Source organism: Salmo salar, chromosome ssa06, assembly GCF_905237065.1.
Source record: "Salmo salar chromosome ssa06, Ssal_v3.1, whole genome shotgun sequence".
In the NCBI taxonomy this organism is placed as follows: Eukaryota; Metazoa; Chordata; class Actinopteri; order Salmoniformes; family Salmonidae; genus Salmo; species Salmo salar.
Window position 1 is genome coordinate 963,247 of NC_059447.1, and position 21,754 is coordinate 985,000.

Below are 21,754 nucleotides of genomic sequence, written 5' to 3' on the forward strand. Positions count from 1 at the left end.
ACTAGTCTACCTGCCGTCCCTCCACTCTAACCACTAGGCTACCAGCCGTCCCTCCACTCTAACCACTAGGCTACCTGCCGTCCCCCCCCTCTAACCACTAGGCTACCTGCCTCCCCTCCACTCTAACCACCAGGCTACCTGCCGCCCCTCCACTCTAACCACTAGCCTACCTGCCGTCCCTCCACTCTAACCACTAGGCTACCTGCCGCCCCTCCACTCTAACCACTAGACTACCTGCCGTCCCTCCGCTCTAACCACTAGGCTACCTGCCGTCCCTCCACTCTAACCACTAGTCTACCTGCCGCCCCTCCACTCTAACCACTAGGATACCTGCCACCCCTCCACTCTAACCACTAGGCTACCCTGCCGCCCCTCCACTCTAACCAGTAGGCTACCTAGCCGCCACTCAACTCTAACCACTAGGCTACCTGCCGCCCCCTCCACTCTAACCACTAGGCTACCTGCCGCCCCTCCACTCTAACCACAAGACTACCTGCCGTCCCTCCACACTAACCACTAGGCTACCTGCCGCCCCTCCACTCTAACCACAAGACTACCTGCCGGTCCCTCCATTCTAACCACGAGGCTACCTGCCGCCCCTCCACTCTAACCACTAGTCTACCCTGCCTTCCCTCCACTCTAACCACTAGGCTACCTGCCATCCCTCCACTCTAACCACTAGGCTACCTGCCCCCCCTCCACTCTAACCACTAGGCTACCTGTCGTCCCTCCACTCTAACCACTAGGCTACCTGCCGCCCCTCCACTCTAACCACTAGGCTACCTGCCGCCCCTCCACTCTAACCACAAGACTACCTGCCTACCCTCCACTCTAACCACTAGGCTACCTGCCGCCCCTCCACTCTAACCACTAGGCTACCTGCCGCCCTCCACTCTAACCACAAGACTACCTGCCGTCCCTCCACTCTAACCACTAGGCTACCTGCCGCCCCTCCACTCTAACCACAAGACTACCTGCCGTCCCTCCATCCTAACCACGAGGCTACCTGCCGCCCCTCCACTCTAACCACTAGTCTACCCTGCCTTCCCTCCACTCTAACCACTAGGCTACCTGCCATCCCTCCACTCTAACCACTAGGCTACCTGCCCCCCCCCCCTCCACTCTAACCACTAGGCTACCTGCCGTCCCTCCACTCTAACCACTGGGCTACCTGCCACCGCTCCACTCTAACCACTAGGCTACCCTGCCGCCCCTCCACTCTAACCACTACGCTACCTGCCGTCCCTCCACTCTAACCACTAGGCTACCTGCCGATCCCTCCACTCTAAACACTAGGGCTACCTGCCGTCCCTCCACTCTAACCACTAGGCTACCTGCCGCCCTCCACTCTAACCACTAGGCTACCAGCCGTCCCTCCACTCTAACCACTAGGCTACCTGCCGGTCCCCCTCTAACCACTGGGCTACCTGCCTCCCTCCACTCTAACCACCAGGCTACCTGCCGCCCTCCACTCTAACCACTAGCCTACCTGCCGTCCCTCCACTCTAACCACTAGGCTACCTGCCGCCCTCCACTCTAACCACTAGACTACCTGCCGTCCCTCCGCTCTAACCACTAGGCTACCTGCCGTCCCTCCACTCTAACCACTAGTCTACCTGCCGCCCTCCACTCTAACCACTAGGATACCTGCCACCCCTCCACTCTAACCACTAGGCTACCCTGCCGCCCTCCACTCTAACCAGTAGGCTACCTAGCCGCCCCTCAACTCTAACCACTAGGCTACCTGCCGCCCCCTCCACTCTAACCACTAGGCTACCTGCCGCCCTCCACTCTAACCACAAGACTACCTGCCGTCCCTCCACACTAACCACTAGGCTACCTGCCGCCCCTCCACTCTAACCACAAGACTACCTGCCGTCCCTCCATTCTAACCACGAGGCTACCTGCCGCCCCTCCACTCTAACCACTAGTCTACCCTGCCTTCCCACCACTCTAACCACTAGGCTACCTGCCATCCCTCCACTCTAACCACTAGGCTACCTGCCCCCCCCTCCACTCTAACCACTAGGCTACCTGTCGTCCCTCCACTCTAACCACTAGGCTACCTGCCGCCCCTCCACTCTAACCACTAGGCTACCTGCCGCCCCTCCACTCTAACCACAAGACTACCTGCCTACCCTCCACTCTAACCACTAGGCTACCTGCCGCCCTCCACTCTAACCACTAGGCTACCTGCCGCCCCTCCACTCTAACCACAAGACTACCTGCCGTCCCTCCACTCTAACCACTAGGCTACCTGCCGCCCCTCCACTCTAACCACAAGACTACCTGCCGTCCCTCCATCCTAACCACGAGGCTACCTGCCGCCCTCCACTCTAACCACTAGTCTACCCTGCCTTCCCTCCACTCTAACCACTAGGCTACCTGCCATCCCTCCACTCTAACCACTAGGCTACCTGCCCCCCCTCCACTCTAACCACTAGGCTACCTGCCGTCCCTCCACTCTAACCACTAGGCTACCTGCCACCGCTCCACTCTAACCACTAGGCTACCCTGCCGCCCCTCCACTCTAACCACTACGCTACCTGCCGTCCCTCCACTCTAACCACTAGGCTACCTGCCGTCCCTCCACTCTAAACACTAGGCTACCTGCCGTCCCTCCACTCTAACCACTAGGCTACCTGCCGCCCCTCCACTCTAACCACTAGGCTACCCTGCCATCCCTCCACTCTAACCACTAGGCTACCCTGCCGTCCCTCCACTCTAAACACTAGGCTACCTGCCGTCCCTCCACTGTAACCACTAGGCTACCTGCCGTCCCTCCACTCTAACCACTAGACTACCTGCAGCCCCTCCACTCTAACCACTAGGCTACCTGCCGTCCCTCCACTCTAACCACTAGGCTACCTGCCGCCCCTCCACTCTAACCACTAGGCTACCTGCCGCCCCTCCACTCTAACCACAAGACTACCTGCCGTCCCTCCACCCTAACCACTAGGCTACCTGCCGCCCCTCCACTCTAACCACAAGACTACCTGCCGTCCCTCCATTCTAACCACGAGGCTACCTGCCGCCCCTCCACTCTAACCACTAGTCTACCCTGCCTTCCCTCCACTCTAACCACTAGGCTACCTGCCATCCCTCCACTCTAACCACTAGGCTACCTGCCCCCCCCCTCCACTCTAACCACTAGGCTACCTGTCGTCCCTCCACTCTAACCACTAGGCTACCTGCCGCCCCTCCACTCTAACCACTAGGCTACCTGCCGCCCTCCACTCTAACCACAAGACTACCTGCCGTCCCTCCACTCTAACCACTAGGCTACCTGCCGCCCCTCCACTCTAACCACAAGACTACCTGCCGTCCCTCCATCCTAACCACGAGGCTACCTGCCGCCCCTCCACTCTAACCACTAGTCTACCCTGCCTTCCCTCCACTCTAACCACTAGGCTACCTGCCATCCCTCCACTCTAACCACTAGGCTACCTGCCCCCCCTCCACTATAACCACTAGGCTACCTGCCGTCCCTCCACTCTAACCACTAGGCTACCTGCCACCGCTCCACTCTAACCACTAGGCTACCCTGCCGCCCCTCCACTCTAACCACTACGCTACCTGCCGTCCCTCCACTCTAACCACTAGGCTACCTGCTGTCCCTCCACTCTAAACACTAGGCTACCTGCCGTCCCTCCACTCTAACCACTAGGCTACCTGCCGCCCCTCCACTCTAACCACTAGGCTACCCTGCCATCCCTCCACTCTAACCACTAGGCTACCCTGCCATCCCTCCACTCTAAACACTAGGCTACCTGCCGTCCCTCCACTGTAACCACTAGGCTACCTGCCGTCCCTCCACTCTAACCACTAGACTACCTGCAGCCCCTCCACTCTAACCACTAGGCTACCTGCCGTCCCTCCACTCTAACCACTAGGCTACCCGCCGCCCCTCCACTCTAACCACTAGGCTACCTGCCGTCCCTCCACTCTAACCACTAGGCTACCTGCAGCCCCTCCACTCTAACAACTAGGCTACCTGCCGTCCCTCCACTCTAACCACTAGGCTACCTGCAGCCCCTCCACTCTAACCACTAGGCTACCTGCCTCCCCTCCACTCTAACCACTAGGCTACCTGCCTCCCCTCCACTCTAACCACTAGACTACCTGCCGTCCCTCCACTCTAAACACTAGGCTACCTGCCGTCCCTCCACTCTAACCACTAGTCTACCTGCCTCCCCTCCACTCTAACCACTAGGCTACCTTCCTCCCCTCCACTCTAACCACTAGACTACCTGCCGCCCCTCCACTCTAACCACTAGGCTACCCTGCCGTCCCTCCACTCTAAACACTAGGCTACCTGCCGTCCCACCACTCTAACCACTAGGCTACCCTGCAGTCCCTCCACTCTAAACACTAGGCTACCTGCCTCCCCTCCACTCTAACCACTAGGCTACCTGCCGTCCCTCCACTCTAACCACTAGGCTACCTGGCGTCCCTCCACTCTAACCACTAGGCTACCTGCCGTCCCTCCACTCTAACCACTAGGCTACCTGCCCCCCCTCCACTCTAACCACTAGGCTACCTGCCGCCCCTGCACTCTAACCACTAGGCTACCTGCCATACCTCCACTCTAACCACTAGGCTACCTGCCGCCCCCCCCACTCTAACCACTAGGCTACCTGCCGTCCCTCCACTTTAACCACTAGGCTACCTGCCCCCCTACACTCTAACCACTAGGCTACCTGCCGCCTCTCCACTCTAACCACTAGGCTACCTGCCGTCCCCCCACTCTAACCACTAGGCTACCTGCCGTCCCTCCACTCTAACCACAAGGCTAACTGCCGCCCCTCAACTCTAACCACTAGGCTACCTGCCCCCCCCTCCACTCTAACCACTAGGCTACCTGTCGTCCCTCCACTCTAACCACTAGGCTACCTGCCGCCCCTCCACTCTAACCACTAGGCTACCTGCCGCCCCTCCACTCTAACCACAAGACTACCTGCCGTCCCTCCACTCTAACCACTAGGCTACCTGCCGCCCCTCCACTCTAACCACAAGACTACCTGCCGTCCCTCCATCCTAACCACTACGCTACCTGCCGTCCCTCCACTCTAACCACTAGGCTACCTGCCGTCCCTCCACTCTAAACACTAGGCTACCTGCCGTCCCTCCACTCTAACCACTAGGCTACCTGCCGCCCCTCCACTCTAACCACTAGGCTACCCTGCCATCCCTCCACTCTAACCACTAGGCTACCCTGCCATCCCTCCACTCTAAACACTAGGCTACCTGCCGTCCCTCCACTGTAACCACTAGGCTACCTGCCGTCCCTCCACTCTAACCACTAGACTACCTGCAGCCCCTCCACTCTAACCACTAGGCTACCTGCCGGTCCCTCCACTCTAACCACTAGGCTACCCGCCGCCCTCCACTCTAACCACTAGGCTACCTGCCGTCCCTCCACTCTAACCACTAGGCTACCTGCAGCCCCTCCACTCTAACAACTAGGCTACCTGCCGTCCCTCCACTCTAACCACTAGGCTACCTGCAGCCCCTCCACTCTAACCACTAGGCTACCTGCCTCCCCTCCACTCTAACCACTAGGCTACCTGCCTCCCCTCCACTCTAACCACTAGACTACCTGCCGTCCCTCCACTCTAAACACTAGGCTACCTGCCGTCCCTCCACTCTAACCACTAGTCTACCTGCCTCCCCTCCACTCTAACCACTAGGCTACCTTCCTCCCCTCCACTCTAACCACTAGACTACCTGCCGCCCCTCCACTCTAACCACTAGGCTACCCTGCCGTCCCTCCACTCTAAACACTAGGCTACCTGCCGTCCCACCACTCTAACCACTAGGCTACCCTGCCGTCCCTCCACTCTAAACACTAGGCTACCTGCCTCCCCTCCACTCTAACCACTAGGCTACCTGCCGTCCCTCCACTCTAACCACTAGGCTACCTGCCGTCCCTCCACTCTAACCACTAGGCTACCTGCCGTCCCTCCACTCTAACCACTAGGCTACCTGCCGCCCCTCCACTCTAACCACTAGGCTACCTGCCATCCCTCCACTCTAACCACTAGGCTACCTGCCGTCCCTCCACTCTAACCACTAGGCTACCTGCCGTCCCTCCACTCTAACCACTAGGCTACCTGCCCCCCTACACTCTAACCACTAGGCTACCTGCCGCCCCCTCCACTCTAACCACTAGGCTACCTGCCGTCCCCCACTCTAACCACTAGGCTACCTGCCGTCCCTCCACTCTAACCACAAGGCTAACTGCCGCCCCTCAACTCTAACCACTAGGCTACCTGCCGCCCCTCCACTCTAACCACTAGGCTACCTGCCTCCCCTCCTCTCTAACCACTAGGCTACCTGCCGTCCCTCCACTCTAACCACTAGGCTACCTGCCACCCCTCTACTCTAACCACTAGGCTACCTGACGCCCTCCACTCTAACCACTAGGCTACCTGCCGTCCCTCCACTCTAACCACTAGGCTACATGCCGCCCCTCCACTCTAACCACTAGGCTACCCTGCCGCCCCTACACTCTAACCACTAGGCTACCCTGCCGCCCCTCCACTCTAACCACTAGGCTACCTGCCGCCCCTCCACTCTAACCACTAGGATACCTGCCCCCCTCCAGTCTAACCACTAGGCTACCCTGCAACCCCTACACTCTAACCACCAGGCTACCTGCTGTCCCTCCACTCTAAACACTAGGCTACCTGCCGCCCCTCCACTCTAACCACTAGGCTACCTGCCGTCCCTCCACTCTAACCACTAGGCTACCTGCCATCCCTCCACTCTAACCACTAGGCTATACTGCCATCCCTCCACTCTAACCACTATGCTACCTGCCCCCCCCCCCCCACTCTAACCACTAGGCTACCTGCCACCCCTCCACTCTAACCACTAGGCTACCTGCCGCCCCACCACTCTAACCACTAGGCTACCTGCCGTCCCTCCACTCTAACCAAAAGGCTACCTGCCGTCCCTCCACTCTAACCACTAGGCTACACTGCCATCCCTCCACTCTAACCACTATGCTACCTGCCCCCCCACCCCCTCCACTCTAACCACTAGGCTACCTGCCACCCCTCCACTCTAACCACTAGGCTACCTGCCGTCCCTCCACTCTAACCACAAGTCTACACTGCCATCCCTCCACTCTAACCACTATGCTACCTGCCCCCCCTCCACTCTAACCACTAGGCTACCTGCCACCCCTCCACTCTAACCACTAGGCTACCTGCCGTCCCTCCACTCTAACCACAAGGCTACCTGCCGTCCCTCCACTCTAACCACTAGGCTACCTGCCGCCCCTGCACGCTAACCACTAGGCTACCTGCCGTCCCTCCACTCTAACCACTAGGCTACCTGCCGCCCCCCCACTCTAACCACTAGGCTACCTGCCGTCCCTCAACTCTAACCACTAGGCTACCTGCCGTCCCTCCATTCTAACCACTAGGCTACCTGCCGTCCCTCCACTCTAACCACTAGGCTACCTGCCCCCCTCCACTCTAACCACTAGGCTACCTGCCGCCCCTCCAATCTAACCACTAGGCTACCTGCCGCCCCACCACTCTAACCACTAGGCTACCTGCCGTCCCTCCACTCTAACCAAAAGGCTACCTGCCGTCCCTCCACTCTAACCACTAGGCTACACTGCCATCCCTCCACTCTAACCACTATGCTACCTGCCCCCCCTCCACTCTAACCACTAGGCTACCTGCCACCCCTCCACTCTAACCACTAGGCTACCTGCCGTCCCTCCACTCTAACCAATAGGCTACCCTGCAACCCCTACACTCTAACCACCAGGCTACCTGCTGTCCCTCCACTCTAAACACTAGGCTACCTGCCGCCCCTCCACTCTAACCACTAGACTACCTGCCGTCCCTCCACTCTAACCACTAGGCTACCTGCCGTCCCTCCACTCTAACCACTAGGCTACACTGCCATCCCTCCACTCTAACCACTAGGCTACCTGCCGTCCCTCCACTCTAACCACTAGGCTACCTGCCACCCCTCCACTCTAACCACTAGGCTACCTGCCGTCCCTCCACTCTAACCACAAGTCTACACTGCCATCCCTCCACTCTAACCAGTATGCTACCTGCCCCCCCCCCCCTCCACTCTAACCACTAGGCTACCTGCCACCCCTCCACTCTAACCACTAGGCTACCTGCCGTCCCTCCACTCTAACCACTAGGCTACCTGCCGCCCCTCCACTCTAACCACTAGGCTACCTGCCGTCCCTCCACTCTAACCACAAGTCTACCCTGCCGTCCCTCCACTCTAACCACTAGGCTACCTGCCCCCCCTCCACTCTAACCACTAGGCTACCTGCCGTCCCTCTACTCTAACCACTAGGCTACCTGCCCCCCTCCACTCTAACCACTAGGCTACCTGCCGGTCCCCCCACTCTAACCACTAGGCTACCTGCTGTCCCTCCACTCTAACCACTTGGCTACCTGCCGCCCCCCACTCTATCCACTAGGCTACCTGCCCCCCCTCCACTCTAACCACTAGGCTACCTGCAGTCCCTCGACTCTAACCATTAGGCTACCTGCCGTCCCTCCACTCTAACCACTAGCCTACCTGCCTCCCATCCACTCTAACCACTAGGCTCCCTGCCGCCCCTCCACTCTAACCACTAGGCTACCTGCCGTCCCCCCCTCTAACCACTAGGCTACCTGCCTCTCCAAATATAGGGTCTGTATTAAAACAGCAAATGTTCCACCTGTGAGTCCGTCCCCTACCGTCATTCTCATGTTGCGTGAGATGCTGGAACAACCTACTGGACAGCCTATAGCCTAGCCTAGCCTAGCCTAGCCTAGCCTAGCCTGCTGCAGGGGTGAGATACTGGACAGCCTATAGCCTATGGCCTAGCCTAGCCTAGCCTGCTGCAGGGGATGAGATACTGGATAGCCTATAGCCTAGCCTAGCCTAGCCTAGCCTGCTGCTGCAGGGGTGAGATACTGAACAACCTATAGCCTAGCCTGCTGCAGGGATGAGACACTGGACAGCCTATAGCCTAGCCTGCTGCAGGGGTGAGATACTGGACAGCCTATAGCCTAGCCTAGACTGCTACAGGGGATGAGATACTGGACAGCCTATAGCCTAGCTTGCTGCTGCAGGGGATGAGATACTGGACAGCCTATAGCCTAGCCTGCTGCAGGGGTGAGATACTGGACAGCCTATAGCCTAGCCTGCTGCAGGGGTGAGATACTAGACAGCCTATAGCCTAGCCTGCTGCAGGGGATGAGATACTGGACAGCCTATAGCCTAGCCTAGCCTGCTGCAGGGGATGAGATACTGGACAGCCTATAGCCTAGCCTAGCCTGCTGCAGGGGGTGAGATACTGGACAGCCTATAGCCTAGCCTGCAGCAGGGATGAGATACTGGACAGCCTATAGCCTAGCCTGCTGCAGGGATGAGATACTGGACAGCCTATAGCCCTAGCCTAGCCTGCTGCAGGGGATGAGATACTGGACAGTCTATAGCCTAGCCTGCTGCTGGGATGAGATACTGGACAGCCTATAGCCTAGCCTGCTGCAGGGGATGAGATACTGGACAGCCTATAGCCTAGCCTGCGGCAGGGATGAGATACTGGACAGCCTATAGCCTAGCCTAGCCTGCTGCAGGGGATGAGATACTGGACAGTCTATAGCCTAGCCTGCTGCAGGGATGAGATACTGGACAGCCTATAGCCTAGCCTGCTGCAGGGATGAGATACTGGACAGCCTATAGCCTAGCCTAGCCTAGCCTGCTGCAGGGGGTGAGATACTGGACAGTCTATAGCCTAGCCTGCTGCAGGGGTGAGATACTGGACAGTCTATAGCCTAGCCTGCTGCAGGGATGAGATACTGGACAGCCTATAGCCTAGCCTGCTGCAGGGATGAGATACTGGACAGCCTATAGCCAGCCTGCTGCAGGGGTGAGATACTGGACAGCCTATAGCCCAGCCTAGCCTGCTGCAGGGGTGAGATACTGGACAGCCTATAGCCCCCTAGCCTGCTGCAGGGGTGAGATACTGGACAGCCTATAGCCTAGCCTAGCGCTGCAGGGGTGAGATACTGGACAGCCTATAGCCTAGCCTGCTGCAGGGGTGAGATACTGGACAGCCTATAGCCTAGCCTGCTGCAGGGTGAGATACTGGACAGCCTATAGCCTAGCCTGCTGCAGGGGTGAGATACTGGACAGCCTATAGCCTAGCCTGCTGCAGGGGTGAGATACTGGACAGCCTATAGCCCTAGCCTGCTGCAGTGGGTGAGATACTGGACAGCCTATAGCCTAGCCTGCTGCAGGGATGAGATACTGGACAGCCTATAGCCTAGCCTGCTGCAGGGGTGACATACTGGACAGCCTATAGCCTAGCCTGCTGCAGGGGATGAGATACTGGACAGCCTATAGCCTAGCCTGCTGCAGGGGTGAGATACTGGACAGCCTATAGCCTAGCCTGCCTGCTGCAGGGATGAGATACTGGACAGCCTATAGCCTAGCCTAGCCTGCTGCAGGGGTGAGATACTGGACAGCCTATAGCCTAGCCTGCTGCAGGGATGAGATACTGGACAGCCTATAGCCTAGCCTGCTGCAGGGGATGAGATACTGGACAGCCATAGCCTAGCCTAGCCTGCTGCAGGGATGAGATACTGGACAGCCTATAGCCTAGCCTAGCCTGCTGCAGGGGATGAGATACTGGACATTCTATAGCCTAGCCTGCTGCAGGGATGAGATACTGGACAGCCTATAGCCTAGCCTGCTGCAGGGATGAGATACTGGACAGCCTATAGCCTAGCCTGCTGCAGGGGTGAGATACTGGACAGCCTATAGCCTAGCCTGCTGCAGGGGTGAGATACTGGACAGCCTATAGCCTAGCCTGCTGCAGGGGATGAGATACTGGACAGCCTATAGCCTAGCCTGCTGCAGGGGTGAGATACTGGACAGGCTATAGCCTAGCCTGCTGCAGGGGTGAGATACTGGACAGCCTATAGCCTAGCCTGCTGCAGGGGTGAGATACTGGACAGGCTATAGCCTAGCCTGCTGCAGGGGTGAGATACTGGACAGCCTATAGCCTAGCCTGCTGCAGGGCTGAGATACTGGACAGGCTATAGCCTAGCCTGCTGCAGGGGTGAGATACTGGACAGCATATAGCCTAGCCTGCTGCAGGGCTGAGATACTGGACAGCCTATAGCCTAGCCTGCTGCAGGGGTGAGATACTGGACAGCCTATAGCCTAGCCTGCTGCAGGGATGAGATACTAGACAGCCTATAGCCTAGCCTGCTGCAGGGGTGAGATACTAGACAGCCTATAGCCTAGCCTGCTGCAGGGGATGAGATACTGGACAGCCTATAGCCTAGCCTGCTGCAGGGGATGAGATACTGGACAGCCTATAGCCTAGCCTGCTGCAGGGATGAGATACTGGACAGCCTATAGCCTAGCCTGCTGCAGGGGTGAGATACTGGACAGCCTATAGCCCTAGCCTAGCCTGCTGCAGGGGTGAGATACTGGACAGCCTATAGCCTAGCCTGCTGCAGGGGTGAGATACTGGACAGCCTATAGCCTAGCCTGCTGCAGGGGTGAGATACTGGACAGCCTATAGCCCAGCCTGACAGCAAAGCCAGCCTGCTGCAGGGGTGAGATACTGGACAGCCTATAGCCTAGCCTAGCCTGCTACAGGGGTGAGATACTGGACAGCCTATAGCCTAGCCTGCTGCAGGGGTGAGATACTGGACAGTCTATAGCCTAGCCTAGCCTAGCCTGCTGCAGGGGATGAGATACTGGACAGCCTATAGCCTAGCCTGCTGCAGGGGATGAGATACTGGACAGTCTATAGCCTAGCCTAGCCTGCTGCAGGGGATGAGATACTGGACAGCCTATAGCCTAGCCTGCTGCAGGGGATGAGATACTGGACAGCCTATAGCCTAGCCTGCTGCAGGGGTGAGATACTGGACAGCCTATAGCCTAGCCTGCTGCAGGGGTGAGATACTGGACAGCCTATAGCCTAGCCTAGCCTGCTGCAGGGGATGAGATACTGGACAGCCTATAGCCTAGCCTGCTGCAGGGGTGAGATACTGGACAGCCTATAGCCAACTGGCACACAGACTTTTGTGGAATTGACTTCTGCGCCCAGTGCGTATCCAAGCCTGCTCTGTTCTACTCTCCTATCCCCGCTCAGACACTCCGATACCTCTCCCTCTATCTATCCCTCTTTCCAACATTATCATTATATTGCAACAGTAGCCTAAAGCCCTCAGCAAAAGGGGGGTCAAACTCTTCCAATTCAAAGCCACCCCGCGGTACCTCTCTCTTTCTCTCCCTCCCCTCCATCTCCTCTCTCTCTCTCTCTCTCTCGCTCACCAGATGAAGTCGGTGCAGTGGCTGCAGAAGGTTGGCTGCTTGAAGAAGCGAGCGATGAACTTGTGGTCCTTGACTTCGTGCACGTTCTTCTGTCGGAGGGCGCCCTGACGCGCGAATCCCCGCAGCGGTTTTTCCTCTCCGTCGCTGTTGCTGTTCGCTCCGGAGTCAGCCATCGCTTTCGTTCGGTTTAGGTTTCAACGTGGAAATGTGTGTTTTTTTGTATGTTGGGACTATAGTATACGTTTTTTTGGAGAACCTCAACTGTCCGTTTGTTTGTTTCACTCAGTGTCCGTGTCGTCCGTGTCTTGTGTGTGTGTGTGTGTGTGTGTGTGTGTTATCTCCGTTTGTAACGGGAAAGATCCGCAGCCGTTCCTTCCTTAAGCGCGACTCGGCTCTCGTTCTTTCCACCGGCTGACTGCTGCTTGCAAGGCAGTACATTGGACAGCAGGAGAGAACCAGCTACACACACACACACACACACACACACACACACACACACACACACACACACACACACACACACACACACACACACACACACACACACACTCCCCTGTTATTAAACCTCGCCACTTCAACTCAACATGTAACCCACCTGTGTGTGTGTGTGTGTGTGTGTGTGTGTGTGTGTGTGTGTGTGTGTGTGTGCGTGCGTGTGTGTGTGTGTCTCTCTCTACAGGTTTTAGAACATTCCAATTATAACAAATGTGTCATCTGATGTCCCAGATATATCTCTATGGGGTTTGGTAGTGTAATAAACCATATGTTATCTGATCCTCCAGATATAGCTCTATGGGGTTTGGTAGTGTAATAAACCATATGTTATCTGATCCTCCAGATATAGCTCTATGGGGTTTGGTAGTGTAATAAACCATATGTTATCTGATCCTCCAGATATATCTCTATGGGGTTTGGTAGTGTAATAAACCATATGTTATCTGATCCTCCAGATATAGCTCTATGGGGTTTGGTAGTGTAATAAACCATATGTTATCTGATCCTCCAGATATAGCTCTATGGGGTTTGGTAGTGTAATAAACCATATGTTATCTGATCCTCCAGATATATCTCTATGGGGTTTGGTAGTGTAATAAACCATATGTTATCTGATCCTCCAGATATAGCTCTATGGGGTTTGGTAGTGTAATAAACCATATGTTATCTGATCCTCCAGATATATCTCTATGGGGTTTGGTAGTGTAATGAACCATATGTTATCTGATCCTCCAGATATATCTCTATGGGGTTTGGTAGTGTAATAAACCATATGTTATCTGATCCTCCAGATATATCTCTATGGGGTTTGGTAGTGTAATAAACCATATGTTATCTGATCCTCCAGATATATCTCTATGGGGTTTGGTAGTGTAATAAACCATATGTTATCTGATCCTCCAGATATAGCTCTATGGGGTTTGGTAGTGTAATAAACCATATGTTATCTGATCCTCCAGATATAGCTCTATGGGGTTTGGTAGTGTAATAAACCATATGTTATCTGATCCTCCAGATATAGCTCTATGGGGTTTGGTAGTGTAATAAACCATATGTTATATGATCCTCCAGATATAGCTCTATGGGGTTTGGTAGTGTAATAAACCATATGTTATCTGATCCTCCAGATATATCTCTATGGGGTTTGGTAGTGTAATAAACCATATGTTATATGATCCTCCAGATATAGCTCTATGGGGTTTGGTAGTGTAATAAACCATATGTTATCTGATCCTCCAGATATAGCTCTATGGGGTTTGGTAGTGTAATAAACCATATGTTATCTGATCCTCCAGATATATCTCTATGGGGTTTGGTAGTGTAATAAACCATATGTTATCTGATCCTCCAGATATAGCTCTATGGGGTTTGGTAGTGTAATGAACCATATGTTATCTGATCCTCCAGATATAGCTCTATGGGGTTTGGTAGTGTAATGAACCATATGTTATCTGATCCTCCAGATATAGCTCTATGGGGTTTGGTAGTGTAATAAGCCATATGTTATCTGATCCTCCAGATATAGCTCTATGGGGTTTGGTAGTGTAATAAACCATATGTTATCTGATCCTCCAGATATAGCTCTATGGGGTTTGGTAGTGTAATAAACCATATGTTATCTGATCCTCCAGATATAGCTCTATGGGGTTTGAAAGTTGTCAGCACAAAACAGAAATATGTCAACATTAACAAAATTATGATAGTGATGGTGATGATGGTGGTGATGATGGTGGTGATGGTGTTGGTGGTGATAGTGATAGTGGTGATGGTGGTGATGATGGTGATGATGGTGGTGGTGGTGATGATGGTGATGGTGGTGGTGGTGATAGTGATGGTGGTGGTGGTGATGGTGATGATGGTGGTGTGTTATGGTGATGGTTGATGTGTTGTGATATGGTGATGATGTGGTGATGGTGGTGGTGGTGATGGTGATGATGGTGGTGATGGTGGTAGTGATGGTGGTGATGGTGGTGATGATGGTGGTGGTGATGATGGTGATGATGGTGGTGATGGTGGTGGTGGTGATAGTGATGGTGGTGATAGTGTTGGTGGTGATGATGGTGGTGATGATGATGGTGGTGATGGTGGTGATGGGTTGTGGGTTAACATCCAGGTTGGGATGGAATGTACTGTCTCCCCAGACCTGGAAACGTAGACCTATTGGTGCCCAGAGGGTTGTGGGTTAACATCCAGGTTGGGATGGAATGTACTGTCTCCCCAGACCTGGAAACGTAGACCTATTGGTGCCCAGAGGGTTGTGGGTTAACATCCAGGATGGAATGTACTGTCTCCCCAGACCTGGAAACGTAGACCTATTGGTGCCCAGAGGGTTGTGGGTTAACATCCAGGATGGAATGTACTGTCTCCCCAGACCTGGAAACGTAGACCTATTGGTGCCCAGAGGGTTGTGGGTTAACATCCAGGATGGAATGTACTGTCTCCCCAGACCTGGAAACGTAGACCTATTGGTGCCCAGAGGGTTGTGGGTTAACATCCAGGATGGAATGTACTGTCTCCCCAGACCTGGAAACGTAGACCTATTGGTGCCCAGAGGGTTGTGGGTTAACATCCAGGATGGAATGTACTGTCTCCCCAGACCTGGAAACGTAGACCTATTGGTGCCCAGAGGGTTGTGGGTTAACATCCAGGATGGGAGACAGTTACAGCTAACAATAACCATGTAGACCGACCATGGCCCTTGAACAGTTTGGAGAGAGGAGAGAAGAGACTCGTCATTCTTCCTTTTCTTTTCTCTCTCTCTCTTCACGGTCTCTAAAGCCACAGATATGACACAATACAATGAATCATCACTTCACACAGGAAACCCTCTCAATTCAATTTCAATTTCAATTTAAGGGGCTTTATTGGTATGAGAAACATGTTTACATTGCCAAAGCAAGTGAAATAAAGAAAAAAATTAACTCTCTCCTCTCTCTACCTTTCTGCATCTCTCTTTCTCTCTGCCTCTCTCTCTCTCTCTCTCTCCCTCCCTTTGCATCTCTCTCTCTCTCTCTCTCTCTCTCTCTCTCTCTCTCTGCCTCTCTCTCTCTCTGCATCTCACTCTCTCTCCCTCCCTCTTTCCCTCATTCTCTCTCGCTCTCTCTCCTCTCTCTCTCTCTCTCTCTTTCCCTCATCCCCTCTCTCTCTTTCCCTCATCCCCTCTCTCTCTCTCTCTCTCTCTCTCTCTCTCTCCTCGTTACATAAAACTGCTTTTTGAATCACCGGCACACACACACACACACACACACACACACACACACACACACACACACACACACACACACACACACACACACACACACACACACACACACACACACACACACACACACACACACACAAAGATGTCTGGTGATTATGTATACACTGCGGTTCAGAAGATCCATATACGTCTGGACTACACTGACCAACACACACATCTACACACTGACTACTAACACACTGACTACTAACACACATCTACACACTGACTACTAACACACTGACCAACACACACATCTACACACTGACTACTAACACACTGACTACTAACACACTGACTACTAACACACTGACTACTAACACACTGACTACTAACACACATCTACACACTGACTACTAACACACTGACTACTAACACACATCTACACACTGACTACTAACACACTGACTACTAACACACTGACTACTAACACACTGACTACTAACACACTGACCACTAACACACTGACCACTAACACACTGACTACTAACACACTGACTACTAACACACATCTACACACTGACTACTAACACACTGACTACTAACACACTGACCACTAACACACTGACCACTAACACACTGACTACTAACACACTGACTACTAACACACTGACTACTAACACACTGACCACTAACACACTGACCACTAACACACTGACTACTAACACACTGACTACTAACACACTGACCACTAACACACTGACCACTAACACACTGACTACTAACACACTGACTACTAACACACACACAGAAACCCACAGGGCCCGTAGTTGTCCTCCCACTCTGTCTTATATAAAGCACTATCTCAGTTTAGTGAGTTCCTCTAAGAGAAGGTGTACAGAGGTTGATCTATCTGAAATACCTTACGCAAGGTTCATACTCACACACACACACACACACACACACACACACACACACACACACACACACACACACACACACACACACACACACACACACACACACACACACACACACACACACACACACACACACACATTACAGTATTATCTTGTCTTTATGTAACTCTCATTCTCCTTTTTCTCTGTCTCTCTCTCTCTCTCTCTCTCTCTCTCTCTCTCTCTCTCTCTCTCTCTCTCTCACACGCTCTTTCAACCGTACTTTCTCACCCCTTATCTCTCCTTCTCGGAAGTTGGTTGTGTGAGGGTGTTATAGGGTGTGTGAGGGTGTTGTGGGGTGTGTGAGGGTGTTGTAGGGTGTGTGAGGGTGTTGTGGGGTGTGTGAGGGTGTTGTAGGGTGTTGTAGGGTGTGTGAGGGTGTTGTAGGGTGTGTGAGGGTGTTGTAGGGGTGTGTGAGGGTGTTGTAGGGGTGTGTGAGGGTATTGTAGGGTGTGTGAGGGTGTTGTGGGGTGTGTGAGGGTGTTGTGGGGTGTGTGAGGGTGTCGTGGGGTGTGTGAGGGTGTTATAGGGTGTGTGAGGGTGTTATAGGGTGTGTGAGGGTGTTGTAGGGTGTGTGAGGGTGTTGTAGGGTGTGTGAGGGTGTTGTAGGGTGTGTGAGGGTGTTATAGGGTGTGTGAGGGTGTTGTAGGGGTGTGTGAGGGTGTTGTAGGGTGTGTGAGGGTGTTGTGGGGTGTGTGAGGGTGTTGTAGGGTGTGTGAGGGTTTTGTGGGGTGTGTGAGGGTGTTGTGGGGTGTGTGAGGGTGTGTGAGGGTGTTGTAGGGTGTGTGAGGGTGATGTGGGGTGTGTGAGGGTGTTGTGAGAGTGTTATAGGGTGTGTGAGGGTGTTGTAGGGTGTGTGAGGGCGTTGTGGGGTGTGTGAGGGTGTTATAGGGTGTGTGAGGGTGTTGTGGGGTGTGTGAGGGTGTTGTGGGGTGTGTGAGGGTGTTGTAGGGTCTGTGAGGGTGTTGTGGGGTGTGTGAGGGTGTTGTAGGGGTGTGTGAGGGTGTTGTGGGGTGTGTGAGGGTGTTGTAGGGTGTGTGAGGGTGTTGTGGGGTGTGTGAGGGTGTTGTGGGGGTGTGTGAGGGTGTTGTGGGGTGTGTGAGGGTGTTGTAGGGTGTGTGAGGGTGTTGTAGGGTGTATGAGGGTGTTGTGGTGGGTGTGAGGGTGTTGTAGGGTGTGTGAGGGTGTGTGAGGGGTGTTGTAGGGTGTTGTGGGGTGTGTGAGGGTGTTGTGGGGTGTGTGAGGGTGTTGTAGGATGTGTGAGGGTGTGTGAGGGTGTTGTGGGGTGTGTGAGGGTGTTGTAGGGTTTGTGAGGGTGTTGTGGGGTGTGTGAGGGTGTTGTAGGGTGTTGTGGGGTGTGTGAGGGTGTTATAGGGTGTTGTAGGGTGTTGTGGGGTGTGTGAGGGTGTTGTAGGGTGTGTGAGGGTGTTATAGGGTGTTGTAGGGTGTTGTGGGGTGTGTGAGGGTGTTTGCTGTCCATTTTTGGGGTTTTATTTTACCTGTTCTCCCTCGCTTGATTAAGGTTTCACGAGGTTAAGGACCAGACCTGAAGTGGGTTTAGAATATTTATTGAGGAAATTAAATGGATTTTAGAATGAGGATTCAGTGGAGGAATGAGAATAGACCAGATGAAGGAACCAGAGAGGAATGAGAACAGACCGGATGAAGAACCAGAAGGGAATGAGAACAGACCGGATGAAGGAACCAGAGAATGAGAACAGACCGGATGAAGAACCAGAGAGAATGAGAACAGACCAGATGAAGGAACCAGAATAAACAACCATGAAGAACCAGAGAGGAATGAGAACAGACCAGATGAAGGAACCAGAAGGGAATGAGAACAGACCGGATGAAGGAACCAGAGGGGAATGAGAACAGACCGGATGAAGGATCCAGAGGGGAATGAGAACAGACCAGATGAAGGAACCAGAGAGGAATGAGAACAGACCAGATGAAGGATTGTGCTTCATCCCTCAACCTTCATCCCTGTCTCACCCCACGACCCCTGAGGAAAGAAATAGATTATATAATGTCTATTGTATTGTATTGCATTCTGTTAGGTTCTACTGTACTGTATTGAATCCTGTGATACTGTATTATATTCTGGTTATACTGTGTTATGTTCTATTCTGTTATATTGTATTGCATTAGTCTCTATATCAATGCCCCCCCCCCCCAGCTCCAGTCATATGAGCGGGGTGTCCCTCCTAGTGGGATGATACCTCTTTGTCTCTGCTCTATATGACAGCTCCAGTCATAGGAGGGGGGTGTCCCTCCTAGTGGGATGATACCTCTCTGTCTCTGCTCTATATGGCAGCTCCAGTCATATGAGGGGGGTGTCCCTCCCAGTAGGATGATACCTCTCTGTCTCTGCTCTATATGGCAGCTCCAGTCATATGAGGGGGGTGTCCCTCCCAGTAGGATAATACCTCTCTGTCTCTATCTCTGCTCTATATGACAGCTCCAGTCATATGAGGGGGGTGTCCCTCCTAGTGGGATAATACCTCTCTGTCTCTGTCTCTGCTCTATATGACAGCTCCAGTCATATGAGGGGGGTGTCCCTCCTAGTGGGATGATACCTCTCTGTCTCTGTCTCTGCTCTATATGGCAGCTCCAGTCATATGAGGGGGGTGTCCCTCCTATTGGGATGATACCTCTCTGTCTCTGCTTTATATGACAGCTCCAGTCATATGAGGGGGTGTCCCTCCTAGTGGATGATACCTCTCTGTCTCTGCTCTATATGACAGCTCCAGTCATATGAGGGGGGTGTCCCTCCCAGTAGGATGATACCTCTCTGTCTCTGCTCTATATGACAGCTCCAGTCATATGAGGGGGGTGTCCCTCCCAGTAGGATGATACCTCTCTGTCTCTGCTCTATATGGCAGCTCCAGTCATATGAGGGGGGTGTCCCTCCTAGTGGGATGATACCTCTCTGTCTCTGCTCTATATGGCAGCTCCAGTCATATGAGGGGGGTGTCCCTCCCAGTAGGATGATACCTCTCTGTCTCTGCTCTATATGACAGCTCCAGTCATATGAGGGGGTGTCCCTCCCAGTAGGATGATACCTCTCTGTCTCTGCTCTATATGGCAGCTCCAGTCATATGAGGGGGGTGTCCCTCCTAGTGGGATAATAACTCTCTGTCTCTGCTCTATATGACAGCTCCAGTCATATGAGGGGGGTGTCCCTCCTAGTAGGATGATACCTCTCTGTCTCTGCTCTATATGACAGCTCCAGTCATATGAGGGGGGTGTCCCTCCTAGTGGGATAATACCTCTCTGTCTCTGCTCTATATGACAGCTCCAGTCATATGAGGGGGGTGTCCCTCCTAGTGGGATAATACCTCTCTGTCTCTGCTCTATATGACAGCTCCAGTCATATGAGGGGGGTGTCCCTCCTAGTGGGATAATACCTCTCTGTCTCTGCTCTATATGACAGCTCCAGTCATATGAGGGGGGTGTCCCTCCCAGTAGGATGATACCTCTCTGTCTCTGCTCTATATGACAGCTCCAGTCATATGAGGGGGGTGTCCCTCCTAGTGGGATGATAACTCTCTGTCTGTTCTCTTCTCATTTCCTCTTTTCTTTAATTTACATTTTTACATTTTAGTCATTTAGCAGACGCTCTTATCCAGAGCGACTTACAAATTGGTGCATTCACCTATAATATCCAGTGGAACAACCACTTTACAATAGTGCATCTAAATCTTTTAAGGGGGGGGTTAGAAGGATTACTTTATCCTATCCCAGGTATTCCTTGAAGAGGTGGGGTTTCAGGTGTCTCCGGAAGGTGGTGATTGACTCCGCTGTCCTGGCGTCGTGAGGGAGCTTGTTCCACCATTGGGGTGCCAGAGCAGCGAACAGTTTTGACTGGGCTGAGCGGGAACTGTGCTTCCTCAGAGGTAGGGAGGCGAGCAGGCCAGAGGTGGATGAACGGAGTGCCCTTGTTTGGGTGTAGGGCCTGATCAGAGCCTGAAGGTACGGAGGTGCCGTTCCCCTCACAGCTCCGTAGGCAAGCACCATGGTCTTGTAGCGGATGCGAGCTTCGACTGGAAGCCAGTGGAGAGAGCGGAGGAGCGGGGTGACGTGAGAGAACTTGGGAAGGTTGAACACCAGACGGGCTGCGGCGTTCTGGATGAGTTGTAGGGGTTTAATGGCACAGGCAGGGAGCCCAGCCAACAGCGAGTTGCAGTAATCCAGACGGGAGATGACAAGTGCCTGGATTAGGACCTGCGCCGCTTCCTGTGTGAGGCAGGGTCGTACTCTGCGAATGTTGTAGAGCATGAACCTACAGGATCGGGTCACCGCCTTGATGTTGGTGGAGAACGACAGGGTGTTGTCCAGGGTCACGCCAAGGCTCTTAGCACTCTGGGAGGAGGACACAAGGGAGTTGTCAACCGTGATGGCGAGATCATGGAACGGGCAGTCCTTCCCCGGGAGGAAGAGCAGCTCCGTCTTGCCGAGGTTCAGCTTGAGGTGGTGATCCGTCATCCACACTGATATGTCTGCCAGACATGCAGAGATGCGATTCGCCACCTGGTTGTCAGAAGGGGGAAAGGAGAAGATTAATTGTGTGTCATCTGCATAGCAATGATATGAGAGACCATGTGAGGATATGACAGAGCCAAGTGACTTGGTGTATAGCGAGAATAGGAGTGGGCCAAGAACAGAGCCCTGGGGGACACCAGTGGTGAGAGCACGTGGTGCGGAGACAGATTCTCGCCACGCCACCTGGTAGGAGCGACCTGTCAGGTAGGACGCAATCCAAGCGTGCGCGGTGCCGGAGATGCCCAGC

The 21,754-nt window shown here is 53.8% G+C and overlaps 1 pseudogene; it reads right to left on the reverse strand.

Moving 5' to 3' along the window:
* The window catches only part of LOC123743349 (protein kinase C beta type-like), a 139,974-nt pseudogene extending 127,222 nt beyond the window's left edge, over positions 1 to 12,752 (reverse strand).
* Positions 12,753 to 21,754: the final 9,002 nt, after the last annotated feature.